Below are 15,525 nucleotides of genomic sequence, written 5' to 3' on the forward strand. Positions count from 1 at the left end.
GTCGATTCCAACTCATAAGGACCCTATAGGACAGAGTAGAGCTGCCCCCACAGGATTTCCAAGACCGTATGTAAATCTTTACAGAAGCAGACTGCCATGTCTTTCTCCCTCAGAGTGGCTGGTAGGCTCTACCCACCGACATTTTGGTTAGCAGACGAGAGTGCATAACCACTGTGCCATCAGGGCTCCATTTGTGTGTGTGTGTTTTTACAATAATTAAACCAGTCAAATCAGAATGGCTTGAAGTGGGGCCCAAGGTCCTCATTTTTTTTAAACTCTCCAGCTAAATCCAATGCATTATGACACACACACATGCTCACACGCACACCCTCATTCAGATACACATGCACACACACACAAACACACATGCGTATACATGTACACATGCACACATGCATGTTCACACATGTACATGCATTCACGTGCACGCACACACACATGGACACACACTCACATGTATACACATATGCACTCACAAGTGCACACCCCCCCACACACACACGCTCACATACCCTGTTCTGGGTTCATCTCAGCCCTGTCCTCAAATTACCGTGGGCAGGGCCAAACACCCTTTTCCATCCCAGGGGACAGCAAATGGGACTGAGGCTTGCTTAGGAATTGGCGGATACAATCTGGCAAAAGAGAGGCATGTCCTCCTCTCCTGGGCTGTGCCAAGGCTGAGCATCAGCCCTCAACCATCCTGGGAGAAGCCCTCCCTGACCTCACTGGCCAGGCCTATGATACCTCTTGGCCCGGGCACAGGTCTCAGTTGCAATTGCACATTTGTATGTGCAATGGTTTGATTAGTGTCTCACTCTCCTGGACAGTAAGCTCATGGCTGCAGGGTCCATGTTTACTTTGTTCATCACTGAGTCCCACATGCCTGGCAAACAGTTAAAAAAAAAAAAAAAACAGTTAGTGCTCAATAAATAGCAGTTGAAATAATGAATGAACCCTGGAACCTACAGAAAAAAAGAGGGGAAGGGAGACGATAAGGCAATAGCTAGGCAATGAGGAAGCCACTGTCAGGCCCCTCAGTGAGACCCCAGCAGCCCACAATGAGGGTCATAGTCCCATGTCAATAAGAGTTGTGACAGGTCCCATGTCAGTTAAGAGCTGTGGTAGGCAACTCATTTTCTCCAGGGTGCTTATGGATCCCACCAAGTGTGGAAGAAATACTGATCCTGTTTTCTGAGCAGGTCACCGAAGGCTCTCAGATTTGCAGATGACACGAAGTGTAGTCCCAGACCAAGGTGCATGGCTGGTCCCCTGCTCCAGACACCACAACCTCCAGAGACCCCAAGGATGCCATATTTGCATGTGACAGAACTGGCATGGTGGTGGAATGCAGTACAAGGGCCTGGCCCATGCTCTTGGCCTTTCTCCTTAAGAGTGGCAAAAAGGAGTCGGGAGAACTGTATTCTGGGGTCAGCCCTGCCACTCAGCAACTGTGCGACCTTGGGCAAGTCATCCAGGCTCTCTGAGCCTCACTTTCCTCTTCTGCTGAATGTGCAATAAAACCTACAGTCAGAATCAACTGGGCAGAAACTAACAGCAACAACACCATCTACAGTTTAGGCTTATTGTGGACGTGGTCTCTGGATCTAAGTCAACCAGATATTCAAGCCCCAAACCAAACTCACACAGTAGTCCCCTGGGAGGCAGGAAGTGTGGTTCTCACCTAATAGAAAGCTTTTCCCCTTCCCTCTTCCAAGCATCTTAGCTCCTGTGGCTTGTTGCCCAGGGAGGTATTGGGAGTCTGAGAAAGCCAGAATCCAGGAAACAAAGGGTTAATAATAGCAAGGTGGACACAGAAGCCAAGCTAAGGGAAGTTGTTACCAAAAGCTAAACCCAAAGGGACATGAGGCAATGGTCAGCATGGGCATATGGAACAACAAAGGAACTGCAACTGAGGCGCTCAGAGTACAGGACCCACGGGGGAAGTAGGGAGGCCTTGAGTGGACCATCTCATGCCCCCTCTTTCTTGTCCAGGCCCTGGGTCCCTTTCAGAGAGAGCGCCTTGAGTATACTAACAAGAATACAATGGATTAGCATGTACTGAACGTTCCCTTGGACCAGAAGCTGCGGTAAATCCTTTATGTGCAGTATCTATAAACCCAAACCCACTGCTGTTGAGTAGATTCCAACTCATAGTGACCCTATAGAATAGAGTAGAACTGCCCCATAGAGTTTCCAAGGAGCACCTGGTGGATTTGAACTGCCGACCTCTTGGTTAGCAGCCGTAGCACTTAAACACTACACCACCAGGGTTTCCACAGTATAGGTACTTTTATTACCCCCATTTGTCAGATGAGGAAACTGAGGTGCAGAGAGGCTAAATAACTAGCTGAAGATTTTTAGGGCATGGTCTTCAATGCATTAGCCACTAGTGACATGTGGTTACTGAGCACTCGAAACGTGGCTAGTTAGAATTGGGATACATGGTCAGTACAAAATATATAGCAGAATTTGAAGACTTAGTACGAAAAAAGGAATGTAAAACATCTCAATAATTTTTTATATTGATGACATGCTGAAATGGTAATGTTTTGGAGATATACTGGGTTAAATAAAATATATTATTAAAATTAATGCCCCGTTTCTTTTTACTATTACTTTCAATGCAGCTGCTAGAAAATTCTTAAGTTCCATACATGGTTCACATTATATTTCTATTGGAAGGCAGGGCACGGCAAACATTTTAGTCAATCTGAACACAATTTATGGTTGAAACTCATTTCCCTCTGCTTTCCAAGGACATATCTGTTTCCCAGACAGCATCACATCTATCCAGACCATGAATTACTTGACTTTCACTGTTGGTCTCATCTCTCTGCTGAGCTCTGGGGTAAATACCCTGGGGTAAATGCCAGGGTGTGGAGCCAGGAGCCCAGTCTGGCCTCAGGCAGTGTCAGTAGAGGACGCTAATGACGAAGACCCTGGTGAAGTACTTGCATCTCGTGGGGGATGCTATGGGGGCCAGCCTGGGCATGCTGAACTTCCTGGGCCCCTCAGCCTGGTCATTCCTGCGGAAGGAGATGGAAGAAGGGCCTGGGGCACTCCTTCTTACCCCTCCAAGGACCCCCTCCCTCCTGGCTACACTTCCCTCACCTGTCCTTCCTAGTTAGGAAACGAAGTGGGTAATAGGCTGCAGTGGTCGCTCTGCAGGGGTCTCCCTCCCTCCCGCCCAGGCCTCCAGTTAGCCGGAGAAGCCATAGCTATGTGTCAGGATGAGGGCAGGGCCACAGCCAACTCTGCAGGAACCTTATAGGGCTAGTCACCTCCGAAAGATGCCATGTGCCATACAGACAGACACACAAACTAAGTCAAGGTTCTGCACCCCCCAAGGAGAAAAAAAAGTTGCTATTGAGTCAATTTTGACTCATGGTGACCCCAAGTGTGTCAGAGAACTGTGCTCTATAGAGTTTTCATTGGTCGATTTTTCCAAAGTAGATCACCAGGCCTTTCTTCCCAGCCATCTCTGGGTGGACTTGAACCACCAACCTTTGGTTAGCAGCCAAGTGCACTAACCATTTGCACCACCTGGGACTCCAAGATGCCACCAAGAGAAAGTAAAATCAACCACCAGTGAAAGCTACGTGTTGTTCCACACCACCCCGCCGCCAACATACACACACAGTGCCCTGCCCGTGCTGGGCACAGGAGAGGGCTCAGCTTCACCGAGCTGGTGCTCTGGCTGAGGAGAAGAGCAGTGGAGACTGCCCACACGCTCGAAGCTTTCTGTGTGGTGGCAGTTGGCGCACACAGATCTAGGCCCCTGCGCATGGCATTCCTTGGCCTGGGAACAGCCACCTTCACCTTGCCTCTACCCCTGACACACTCTCACTCCTCCTTTGAGTCTGGGCCGTGGCCTCTCCTCCTCTGTGAAACCATCCCCACTCTCCTCTGGCCACCAATGGCCACCTCTGTCCCATTGCCACAAGTGGACTGCCTTCCATGACAGATCCAGTAGGATACCACTTCCCTGTCCCTGGACTCCCGAAGGGAGGATTAGAGACGCAAGCCCCGCCTGGAAAAGCCAACTCAGCTGTGACACCAATGGCAAGAAACAAGCACTGTTTCATCTCAGCTTTCCCTTTTTTAATTCCAAACACAAAATAGAGACGTTTTATCAAGCTCTCCCTCCTCGCCTCTCATTACAGCAAGGGTGGTTTAAGACATGTCCTTGGCAGGTGAGAACAAACAGGAATCAAAATTCAAATCACTTCCCGACACACTCTGGAGTTCATCCATCCTCACACTGATTCACTCCATAAAGCTCTACCCAGCCCCTTCTGTGGACCATGATGGGCCTACAGGTCTGAGTCACACAGTGCCCTGGTCCCTGGCCTCTGGAGGCCAACAGTCTATTGGGAAACAGATTGCTGCATCTGTAGTTGTGTGTTTATAAATCTATGTACCATAATAATGTGCAGAATGCCACAGGAAAACAGATGAGGAAGGGACCAGAGGTCCCTGGGGGAATCAGGGAAGGCTTCCCAGAGGAAGTGGCGTATTAGCAACATCTTAAAAGATGAAGAGAAAGGGAAAGATGTTCCAGGCAGATGGAACAGCATGTGCAAATGCATGAAGGTTGTTATGGATTGAATTTTGTCCCCCCAAGATATATGTTGAAACTCTGACCCCTGTACCTATAAATATGACCCTGTTTGGAAATAGGGGTTTTCTTTGGTTATGTTAATGAGGTTTGCCAGAATAGGGGGTCCTAAAATTAATCACTTCTAAGTGATGCCTTATAAAAAGAGCAGAATAGGTAAGGACATACACTCAGGGGGAAGACAGACGCCATGTAAGTGTTGTCTACAAGCAAAGGAACACCAAGGATTCCCAGCAAACAGCAGAAACTAGGAGAGAGGCTCACAGAAGGAATTGACACAGCTGAGACCCTGGTTTGGACCTTAGACACCGCAACTATGAGATAATAAATTCCTCTTCTTTAAAGCCACCCATTTGTGGTATTTTTGTTACAGGCTGCACTCAGTAACTAAGAGAGAGGTATAAAAATCAAAACCAGAAAAAAAAAAAAAAAAAAGTTGCTGTCAAGTTGATTCTGACTCGTGGTGAGCCCATGTGTTTTCAGAGTAGAACTGAACTCCGTAGGGTTTTTGAGTTTGTGACCTTTTGGAAGCAGATCCCCAGGCCGTTCTTCCGAGGCACCTCCAAATGTGTTCAAATCTCCAATCTTTCTGTTAGTAGTCAAGCACTCAATCAATTGTGCCACTCAGGGATTGCCTAGGAGTGTGAAAGGGCACCATGGATTCAGGAAACAGTGAAAAAAAAGTTCAACCTGCCTAGAACATAAGGTGCGTATGTAGAAGTGTGCATAGGCATTGCTGAGGCTAGGGATGAAAGCTGAATCCAGATTTTGAAAGGCCACCTGAGTTTCTGTAGGCAGCGGGAGCTGTTGGTGTCTATTTTGTAGAAAGCTAACCGGCAGCTGTGTGGAGGCTGGACCACGCTCGAGCGTGGAAGAAGCTGTACTGGACGTAGTATAAGAGGATTGATTTTTATCTTCAAGGTCTCATGACAACAGATTGGACAGGCAGGGGTGGAAATTTTAATTGAATCCCCTAAAACAGAAATAGCACAGGTGCCACCACTCCTCTGTCCCATGCCCATGGCAGGCATTGCTAATCAATCATGGTACTATTCTCTACTGAGTCTGGACTTGGCCATAGATTCCTTCCTAGCCCTGAGTAGCCAACCGCTGTTTATCTGAAGGGAGCACATGAGATGAAGCATGTTTGACATTCTGACCCTGGGAAATAAAGCTGAACATTGACGTTAGTCTAAACCAAGCAGCATCAGCAAGGGAAGCTTGATGTAAAGTTCCCAAGAAGTAACAGTCAAAATACGTATCAGGAGTTGGTGGGGAAGAATCAAGTTCACGACCTTGAGGAAGCGCTATTTGGAAAGAAAGAAAGAAAAAAAAAAAAAGACCTTGGGATTAATTTTCCCACAAAGCAGCAGAATTACACAGCAATCATCATAAACCTGTCACTTTCTCTGCCATACACTTGAATATTATAAGCAATTTCCAAGGCCTTGCCACCGCAGACCTTGCCTTCCAATTTCTGCTTTTGACTGCAGAAGGAGACAGCAGTTGCAAAGTTCGGTGTACACAAGAAGTCCTCTGGCGAGGGCTCCTAACCAGGTGGGACCACCAAATTCCTGGTCTGGTGCCAGCCAGGCAGGCTGTGCCCCTGACAGGAAGGAGGTGAGAGTCTGTGTGACCTCTTCCCCTGGCCCTCTCCCAGTCAGGAATTGTGGAATGAAGGTAGCACTCAAGTCCTGTTGAAGATCCAGAGTGCTCGGCTGCCAGTCAGCTTCCCAGGGCCTTTGGTAGGCAAATGGGACAAGCAAATACCACACGAACTTTTGATCCTCCCTCCTCTGTATTCAACCTTTGCTCAGGGCCTGCCTTCCCTTCTCATGCCTCCCAGCTCAACCCAAGAAGCAGAATGGAAGTGACACTGGCCCCTGTGTCCCCTTCCACACCACCACCAAATCCCAGCTTCAGAACAGCCTGCCAGATGCTGAGGTGCCCTCTCTCTCTGATCACCCCCCTTTCTCCTCACAAAGCACTACAAACAGCTTCCTGTTTGCAGCCCTTTCACAACGACTGGTCCCAAGCAGGCTGAAGGCCCATCCCCAGGCTGGGGTTAGCAACCCAGCTCCCCACACCTAAAGCAGCCGGGGTCTGTGAGTCTGAAGTGCCCTGACCTGTGGTGGAATGTACTGCTAACCAGGCATAGCCAGGACACAGCAGACAGGGCTGCCCCACAGACAGAAACTTCATTCCTTAGCAACACTGAAGCTGTAAGAGCCCATGGGAGGGTCCTTCCAGACCAGGGCAGAGTCTCCAGCCAGCTTGGGGATGAGCCCTTTATACGAGCCTCAGGATCCTTCTCTGTGAAATGGGGAATCTAATACTGACTTTGAGGGTGTGTTGGGAGGATTAAAGGCCCTGTGCATTAGAAGCCTTCTAACAGGACCCCTGGAGCCCTGGTGGTGAGGTGGTTAAGAGCTCGGCTGCTAACCAAAAGTTTGGCAGTTCCAATCCACCAGCTGATCCTTGAAAACCCTATGAGGCAATTCTATTCCATCCTATAGGGTCACTATGAGTCAAAATCGAGCCCATGGCAACAGGTTTGGAATGGCTTTAATAGGGCCTCTGGCACCCAGCAGGGCCTCTACTCACAAGGGCTCTTTGGGGTTTCAGTTCATTGGCTCCAGGGAGTATCCAGATGAAATGAGCTAGACGTCCAATTTGACAACCTTGCTCGCCAGTGAATGAGCCAATGAACGGCGCAGTGATTAAGCACTCAGCTGATAACGGAAAATTCAGTGTTTTGACCCCCCAGGAGGTCTTCCATAAAGATTACAGCCTTGGAAACCCTATGGGGCAGTTCTACTCCGTCTTACAGGGTCGCTATGAGTTGGAATCGACTCAACAGCGACGGATTTGGGTTTGTTTTCCTTGTCCGTGAGGAGGCCAAGCAACCTGGAGCCAGCAGTCATTCTTACCGGGCAGGGGGAGACGTTGCTAGTTCTACTGAGAAGTTAAACAGGAGGCTTCTGCCCATGGGGGAGCAGTGATCCAACATTCAGCCCACAGTCACCCCCCAGGCCCATGACATTGCAAGTAGATTCCTGTAGGACTGAGGGAGCTAGGTCGGCCTCCCTCCAGCCTCTGCCTCTGGTTCAGTGGCTCTCAGGGGGCATACTACCGTCTCAGCCCCCTGCCCCGGCCTGCCTCCTGGGCCACCTGAAATCTTGGCAGGAGAGGGTTTCCTCTCGGTGTGATCAGCTCAGCCCAGCAGCTGGGAACCCACTCAGGGAGCTCCCCAAACATGTGCTAGGACCCACACCCATTGCAGGCACCTCCAGGTTGGGGCTGACACTCCTGAGGACAACACACAAGCTGGAGAACCACACACTCATCCCCTCCCACCTTCCACCTTCTTTTCTCACCAGCCTTCCTGCTTGTCCCAGGATTCCAGTTAGGGAGGTCCCCATGTCTCCTAGGAAGGGGTTTCCTGGGTCACAGCACCCAGGTCTCTCTATGGCGCCCACTATGTCAGACACCAGGACCTCGAGGCTGATGCTGCCCCGGCAGGTACTAGCCAAAAATGTGGTTGCCTTAGTCTGGCAAATAATTAGCCATCCCTTAGAGAACAACTTCCTGTGAGCTCAGAGGGGATTGGAGAGAACCCAGGATGGTTGACCTCAGCCTCTCCTCCACTGCCCCAAGCCATTGAGCCCTAGCCCCAAACTCACAAACGTACCCAGCAAGCCGAAAGCAGATCAGAGACTAGCCTATGCTCTTGGCAAACGCCCCTTTGAGACCATGCTGTACCCCAGACAGCTTATCCAAAAAAAACTCTCAATTTTATAGAACTTTCCCTGAAAGCATCTCAAATAAATATAATTCTCTCCAACACATGACATTTCTAGCAGGATATTTGTGTCCCCTATAGATGGGATGGAAACCCTGGTGGTGGCCTAGTGGTTAAGAACAGTTTTAACCAAAAAGTCAGCAGTTCAAATTCACCAGACTCTCATTGGAAGCCCTATGGGGCAGTTCTACTCTGTCCTATAGAGTCTCTATGAGTCTGAATCGACTCAATGGCAATGGGTTTTGTTTTTTTTTTAAATAGATGGGACATCAGGCAGCTGCCCACCCCTTAATACTGGTCCAGCTATGGACGAGATGATTCTGGTCTAGAAGCCACAGACTCATCGCTGCCAGCAATCGCCTGGACAATACCAGGTCAGACCCCAAGCTGTTGCAGCCAGCTCTTCTTATCATCCTTCGCTGCTGAAAGGACAAAGGATGTCTCAGCAAATCCAGAAGCAAGTACAGTGACATCAAAGCAGGCAGGTGCCTACCTTTGCCATAAATATTTGAAAGAACAAGTAGCTCCCACCCAGCTTCCTTGGCTGTATGTTGAAAAGTATAAAAGATGGGGACCCTATGGCACGGGGGGAGGGGAAGCAATTAGTCACATTACACAAAGGGATGGTATATTAGCAATCAGAAACAGAAGTGTTCCTTGTATCACTAATAGCCGTCATTTCTTGACAGCACTTACTACCTACCAGGCCCTGAGCTCACACTCAACATTCATTATCTAATTTAAGCCTTACCCAACCTCAGAGATAGGTATTAACCCCATTTTACAGCTGAGGAAGCTGAGGCACAAGAAGATACAGGACTGTGCAGACACCCAACCAATAAATGGAAAAACCTGGACACGCACTCATGTTTGTCTGAGCCCCTAGACCACAGCATCAGTCACTACACCCTTCTGGTTGTGGACACTAATACTGGCTCTCCAACTTCCTAAATCCATGGGGCTCAGACTACTGGTCTACCCTTCTCAGGTATCATGGCAGGTATCACGAGAGATCAAGGAAAGAAAAGCATCTTGAAAAGTGCAAACAGCTGCGCCTGCCTGAGCCTTTCCCAGCATCCCTGTTGAAGGAGAGTGAATTCCTCCATGAAGAACATGCCACTCTTCTCCGCTCCTTGCTGCTGTAGGAGGCACCGGTTCCTCTTCTTCTCCTTGGAAACGTTTTCTGAAATAAACAAGGTCAAGGGTGAGGGCAAGCCCCAGCCATGCCAACTTCAAGCGCCTGGAGCCCTGAGTCCTGACATTGTTTCATTCATATCCACCCCCTGTGTGATCCAAGGAATCATATCCCTCACAAGTGCAAAGACAGGTTACACAGAGCTCCAAAGTGGGGAAATGTCTTGATTTTTCCCATGTGTACAAGTGACACAAGACGTGAAAATAGAAATGGACAGAGGAACTCCACCCTACCACCGATTGGCTCCCTCCCTGGCTGAGCTAAAAAGGAGAACAAGGTTTTAAGACTGGGCAAGATCAACAATGAGTTGGCTGGTGGAGAGGAAAGAGATGGCATTTTCTTGAGTGAAAGAGACTAAAAATAGTGGTTTTCCAAGAAGCTGTAGTGGTACTTCAGGATGTGGCTACAAAGCATTTATTTCAACAGCTATTGGCACGCTCATAGCCATTCGCAGTGGCTGATGGCTGATGGCTCTCCCAGCACGGAGAGATCCCCATCACCGCACCTTTCCTGGTGCACAGCTCTGCCTGGGGGTGGCAATGCCCTCTCTCTTCCCCACACGGATTCAAGTTGCTCCACCCCCTGAGTTCTGGCCACTCCTCCTAGCAGAATTTCTCAAATTTTTTCACCAAAGCACCCCCAACAGTAGAGGAAAATTTGCAGTGTTGTGGGGGTTTGGGGAGGAAGAGGCAAGACTTGCCTATAGAGACCACCACAGCATGAAATTTCTTTAGAACTTCAGTTTTACCCTAAGAATTCATGATAATATCTCACTCTACTCCAGAAGGTGTCCAGGTTTGTTTTGGGGTTTAAAAATCTGTTCGTTCCCCGATCTCGCAGTTGTCTTGGTATTCCAGAAAGAAGGGTTGCATTCACCCTCCTTCTCAAGGACCCCTTGGTTCAGTACTGCCAGTGGGGAGGGGGGCACGATGATGCCACAAAAGCCTTCAGAGGACCCCAGCCTCAGAGCTCCTTTGGTTGCCGAGATTGAATCATTCATTCATTCATCAATTCATGCATTTATTCATTCAACAGCTGTTTACAGAGCTCCTTCCAAGTGTCAGGTACTTGCCAGAAACTACAGACACAGCAAGGCGAATCCCTGGGTAGCAGAAGTGGTTAAGCACTAGACTACCAGCTGAAAGGTTGGCAGTTTGAACCCACCCAGGGGTGCCTTGGAATACAGGCCTGGCAATCTGCTTCCAAAAGATCACGGTCTTAAAAACCTATGAAGCAGTTCTACTCTGCATACATGGGGTTGTTTTGGGTCAGAATGGACTCAAAGGCAACCAATACCAACAACAACAGGGACTCAGTAGTGAGGGTCACTGTCCTGCTGGAACTCAGGCTCATGGAGGAAACAGATAAGGAGACTGGGTGTTGCAGGCCTCTGTGATAAATGCTCCAACAGGGAATAAGAGGTCTTAAGAGCAGGCAGGTAGGGGTCTGGAAAAGCCCTCCAGCCTAGCCTAAGAGTTAAGAGCCCTATGACCTTGGGCAAGCTGATTAACCACACAGTTACCTCGTCTTTAAAATGGGAGTAATAGCTTCATAAGGTTTTCATGGGCATTAAAAGAGTTATGCTTTGCAAAGTGCTTAAAATGGTGCCTGCTTTGTACCAAGCATTCAGTAAATATTACATATTAAGCTGAGACCTGAAGAATGGATGGAATTGAGTCGAGGAAGCAGGCAAGAAAAGAAGGGGAAAAGGCCAGAGTGTGTTCCAAACAGAGGGAACAACATGTTTAAGAACAGACATTCAATAAATATTTGTTGAACAATAAATCCTGTAAGGGAAGTTAGAGTAATGTGATCTTGATAAGCCGCACCCTTTATTGATTGTCCCTGGCGCATGTATCTGGCATGGTCTGGCACCTGTGCCAGGAACCTGTGGGCAAGCCTGCAAACCAGAGTGTCAAATGCTTAGGTGCAGGGCTTGAGTCTTTTTCCTCTTGGAGCCCCACTGCCCTGAGCCCCTGTAGGCCGTAGGGTACTACTCTTTGATCCCCCAAAGATGACCAATTCACCTCCTCCTCCCTCTTTCTGCTATTTCACCACCACTTCCATCCTGAGGACAGATCCTGGCTAAGATCATTGGAAAGACCCAGGTACTCTGCCTCTTGGCACAACCTGAGGCATGTGGGCTGGCAGCAAAGAACCCTGGACTTGGAGCCAGAGGCCCTGGATTCTAGCAGCAGTGTGACTTTGGGTAAGTTACCTGGGACACCAGTCCAGAGAGCACAGGGCTGCCATACCACGTTTTGGGGTGTTGAGGTGGTAGGGTGGCCAGCCATTCAGGTTCACAAGGGACTGTGTGGTTTCCTGGAATGCAGTCTTCAGTGCCCAAACCAGAGCGGTTCTGGGCAAACAGGGATGAGTGGGTTACCATATAAGGCAGCCACTAGGACATCATCCCCACTGCCAGCCTTGCTTCTCACCTCCCATGCTCTGTCCCCTTCTCTTCCACAGACCTGAGTCACAAGTCAACCCAGAGCAGCATTAAAGTCCCTCAGCTTCTTGGCTGACCCATTAGACCCATGTCTATGCAGGAGAAGGAGGAGGAAGAGGAAGAACAAGCCTTAGGGTTTGCCTCATAGTGCTTCCACGCTAGACATTGGCATCAGTCCACTGTTTGAGGTGGGAGGGCCTGGCCAGAGTCTCCCAGAGATGCCATGTAGGGCCAAAGCCAGGCTAGAAAGGCTGTTCATAGGCTGGGGAGCAGGGGAGGCTGGTCCATGCTCCTCTCCAAGAGGACAAGTGATGGAATCCATGACCCCTGGTGGCAACGGGCCCACAGCTCCTCCCTGTAACAGCCAGTCCCACTGATCAACCTGATGCTGACTGTAGCTGAGGAGTGGGCAAGAGGTTCCAAGACAAAGTACTCTCAGCCAGGCCTCAACCCCACCCACACTGGCAAATCCAGGAGTGTCCCCTTGGGGATGTTGGTCAGACCTCCATGGCACACCTTCCTCAGAGATGGTGGTAGGCTCCCCTGCCATTCCATTAGAGAGACATCTATCTTGTGCATTCATTTACCAGGCCCCATTGACGTCCTGCCTCGAGCTCGAATGCCAGGCTATATTAGGTCATGCTGAGCCAGACCTGTTGTTCTTTCTCATTAGCCACATCACGTTGTATTTTTAGGGGCAGCCGAGAGTGAGACAATGCCAGAGGGCTGGTTCTCTTACTAAGTCCCCAAACGTCGCCTCCATTAAAAAAAAAAAAATCCACCTTGAAGGCCCAAGGACCTCAGTGGTTCCTGCTGCTATCTGGAAAGAACCCAGCTCTGAGGCCAGACAGAAGCAATTGGATAAATCTGAGGCCACCAGGCTCCTGGTCCCACTGCCTGTTTTTTCCAGTTACTTCAGTCATCTGCTCTTAGCACCCCAAAGCCCCACTGAACTCCTGGTTTCCTGTGGCCCAGTGCAAAAGGACAAAGATCCAAGACTCTTGTGGGGAGCAAACTGTCTTCCTCTGAGAAGACTTTCCTGTCTCCTCCCCACCCCTATGCAGACCCACAGCACTTCAGTGGAGTTGGGGGTAGGGGTCCTGTGTTCTGTCATCTGCCATGTTCATCATAACCTTAGCTTTATGGTTTGCAAAGAGGTGACTCACCTGTAATCTCATTTGACTTACCTGTGGGGTCAGTCATAGGATACCCATTTTATAGATGAGTAAGTTAAGACAGTGAAAGAAGAGATGATATGTTCAAGTCACAGAGATAGTAAATGGGAGGATCACGATCTCCTTTCATGGTTGCCAGTAGCTTGGCTCAGGTGACCAGTCCCAGCTGCCTATGTAAGTCCACATACTTGTAACTAGCGGGGAGCTGCTGTTGCATGTTGATTTCTTCTCTTCAAAATAGACTGCTCAGTCCTGGAAGCTAGCAGTCCTGGCACCTCAGCTCTCTGGATTTCACAGCCTCCTTGTGCCCAAAACAGGAAACAACCACAGGGCTGGTGGTGGGAGAGCAGGGGGCAAGTGTTTTCTGTGACTTTCCACTAGTTCTCTGCCCCCTATTCCTGTCCAGTCTTAAATCAGTATCTCTCTCTCTCTCTCCCTGTCATACACAAATACACACACACGAATACACACATATAGGCACACATACACACACACACTCATTCACACATGCACAAGCACACAGGCAAGACTGGGATTCTGACATCCAAGAGACCCCCACGTTGAGGGGCGGGATGTCCCCTCCTCTGATGAGCTATAAATTTCTTCCCCTGTCAACTGAGTATGGTGCCAATGAGCTGGGACCTAGGGAGGGAACAGAGGGCAGGCTTGGGTGAAGGTAGTAGGGATCAAGGCAGCTGCATCTGTGAGATCCTTAGGATAAGCCCGTAGACAAAGGAGGATCAGGGACAAACACCAGATGCTTTCCATACTCTGTCCAGGAAGGGCAAGGGTGAGCCCTTTGCCCACTGCTCTTTGGCCATAGCCCCTCCATGGCACTCACAGCCCAAGGGCCAGGTCACAGACCATCTAAAGGGCTAGCTGAGGGGAAGGGCAGGCCCAGAGGAAGGGCCTCAGACCCACAAACCAATTCACCTTGTTTAAGCAGCTGATGGTGTTCCTGCTCCCAAGTTTCCAGCTCCACCTCAAGCCAGGTTCACTCTACTTAGGGCTCAGTACAGCCAGTGGGGACACGAACACACCTTGGACAATGGGGCAGAGATGTTGCCTACTTCCCTTACTGGCCACCTACCCTCTTTCCTGGCCACCCAACCACGCTTCCCCTCCCACATCTAATATCTGCCCTCAGATCCTTCCCTCACACCCCACTGGTCACTCCTACACTCATGACAGCAAGGGCCCAGGGTTAAAAAGCCATATCAAATGCCCTCTATATGCAGGGTGCTGTGCTGGGTGCCAGGTTGCTACATAGAGGGGTCAGGCACAGTCTAAACCTGCCCAGCAGTTTCAGGCTAATTAGGGAGTGAAGGATGGCTTTCATAGATCTTCCCCTACACACAAAAAAATCAAATAATATAGTAAGAGAAGGATCTGGAATACATCCTGCCATATGGTATAATTAACAGACTGGAAAGTTCATAAATGGGAAAAGAAGATGGAGGAATTTGGGGAGTTGACAACACCCCAGCTGGGCTTGGAAAGTTGAAAGAAACGTAGTCCCAGATATTCCTTTCATCCTCAAATCACACAGCTTATAAAGAGCATAGTTCTACAGATCCCAGGGCTCATACGCTTGACCATGATGCGCCTTCATTTTTCACTGGACCCACGTTCACACGTACCATTTTACAAAAATTATAGGCAAATTTGTAGGGGCTCATGCCCAGTCACTGTTGCATGGTTTTGTAAGGCTCAACTTTCCACAGCAACATGAAGAGGCAGAAAGTGGGTGCAGAAAGCTGGCAGGCCAAATGACCCATGCTCTCAGCACATCTGGTTTCATTTTGCCAACTAGGTCAAAGAGGAATGTCCCAAAAGCCCAACACACAAAAATACAAGCACATTCCAACAACTTCTAAATCCATTTTCCGGAAGGCTTAGCCATGAAATAAATCACTGGGTGGCAACAGCTCCTGTTCAGGGACAGTTCGGACTGGGGCTATGAACTCAGTTGCCTTTGGTGATGATGACTGTGTTGTGCTATATACCCAGCCAGGGAACAGTTGTGAGAATGTGATTTTCTGTCCTCTTTGAAATACATATAAGGCCAGCTGTGCCCTGGGACAGGGAGCACAGGTGACCAGAAGTCTTCCACCTCCTACCCAACAGTGTAAAAGAATCCCAGGAATCGATAGATGATGAAAAACTCCTCCCAAACTAGTTCAAGGAATTATACCAAGCAACACTAAATACTCAATCTGTCGGTTCCTATGGGATAGCCCTGGGTTAAGAATTTCTAACTTTGGACTTACAGACCCCAGATAAATT

General features: G+C 49.1%; 1 protein-coding gene across 1 annotated transcript in view; it reads right to left on the reverse strand.

Annotated features, from left to right (window-relative positions):
• The window catches only part of ADRA2A (adrenoceptor alpha 2A), a 29,443-nt gene continuing 13,918 nt past the window's right edge, over positions 1 to 15,525 (reverse strand). Inside the window, exon 1 of the mRNA XM_010588992.3 lies at positions 1 to 15,525. This exon is cut by the window's right edge and continues 13,918 nt beyond it. The gene's annotated coding sequence lies outside the window, so the exon portion shown is untranslated.

Source organism: Loxodonta africana, chromosome 16, assembly GCF_030014295.1.
Source record: "Loxodonta africana isolate mLoxAfr1 chromosome 16, mLoxAfr1.hap2, whole genome shotgun sequence".
NCBI classification, from domain to species: Eukaryota; Metazoa; Chordata; class Mammalia; order Proboscidea; family Elephantidae; genus Loxodonta; species Loxodonta africana.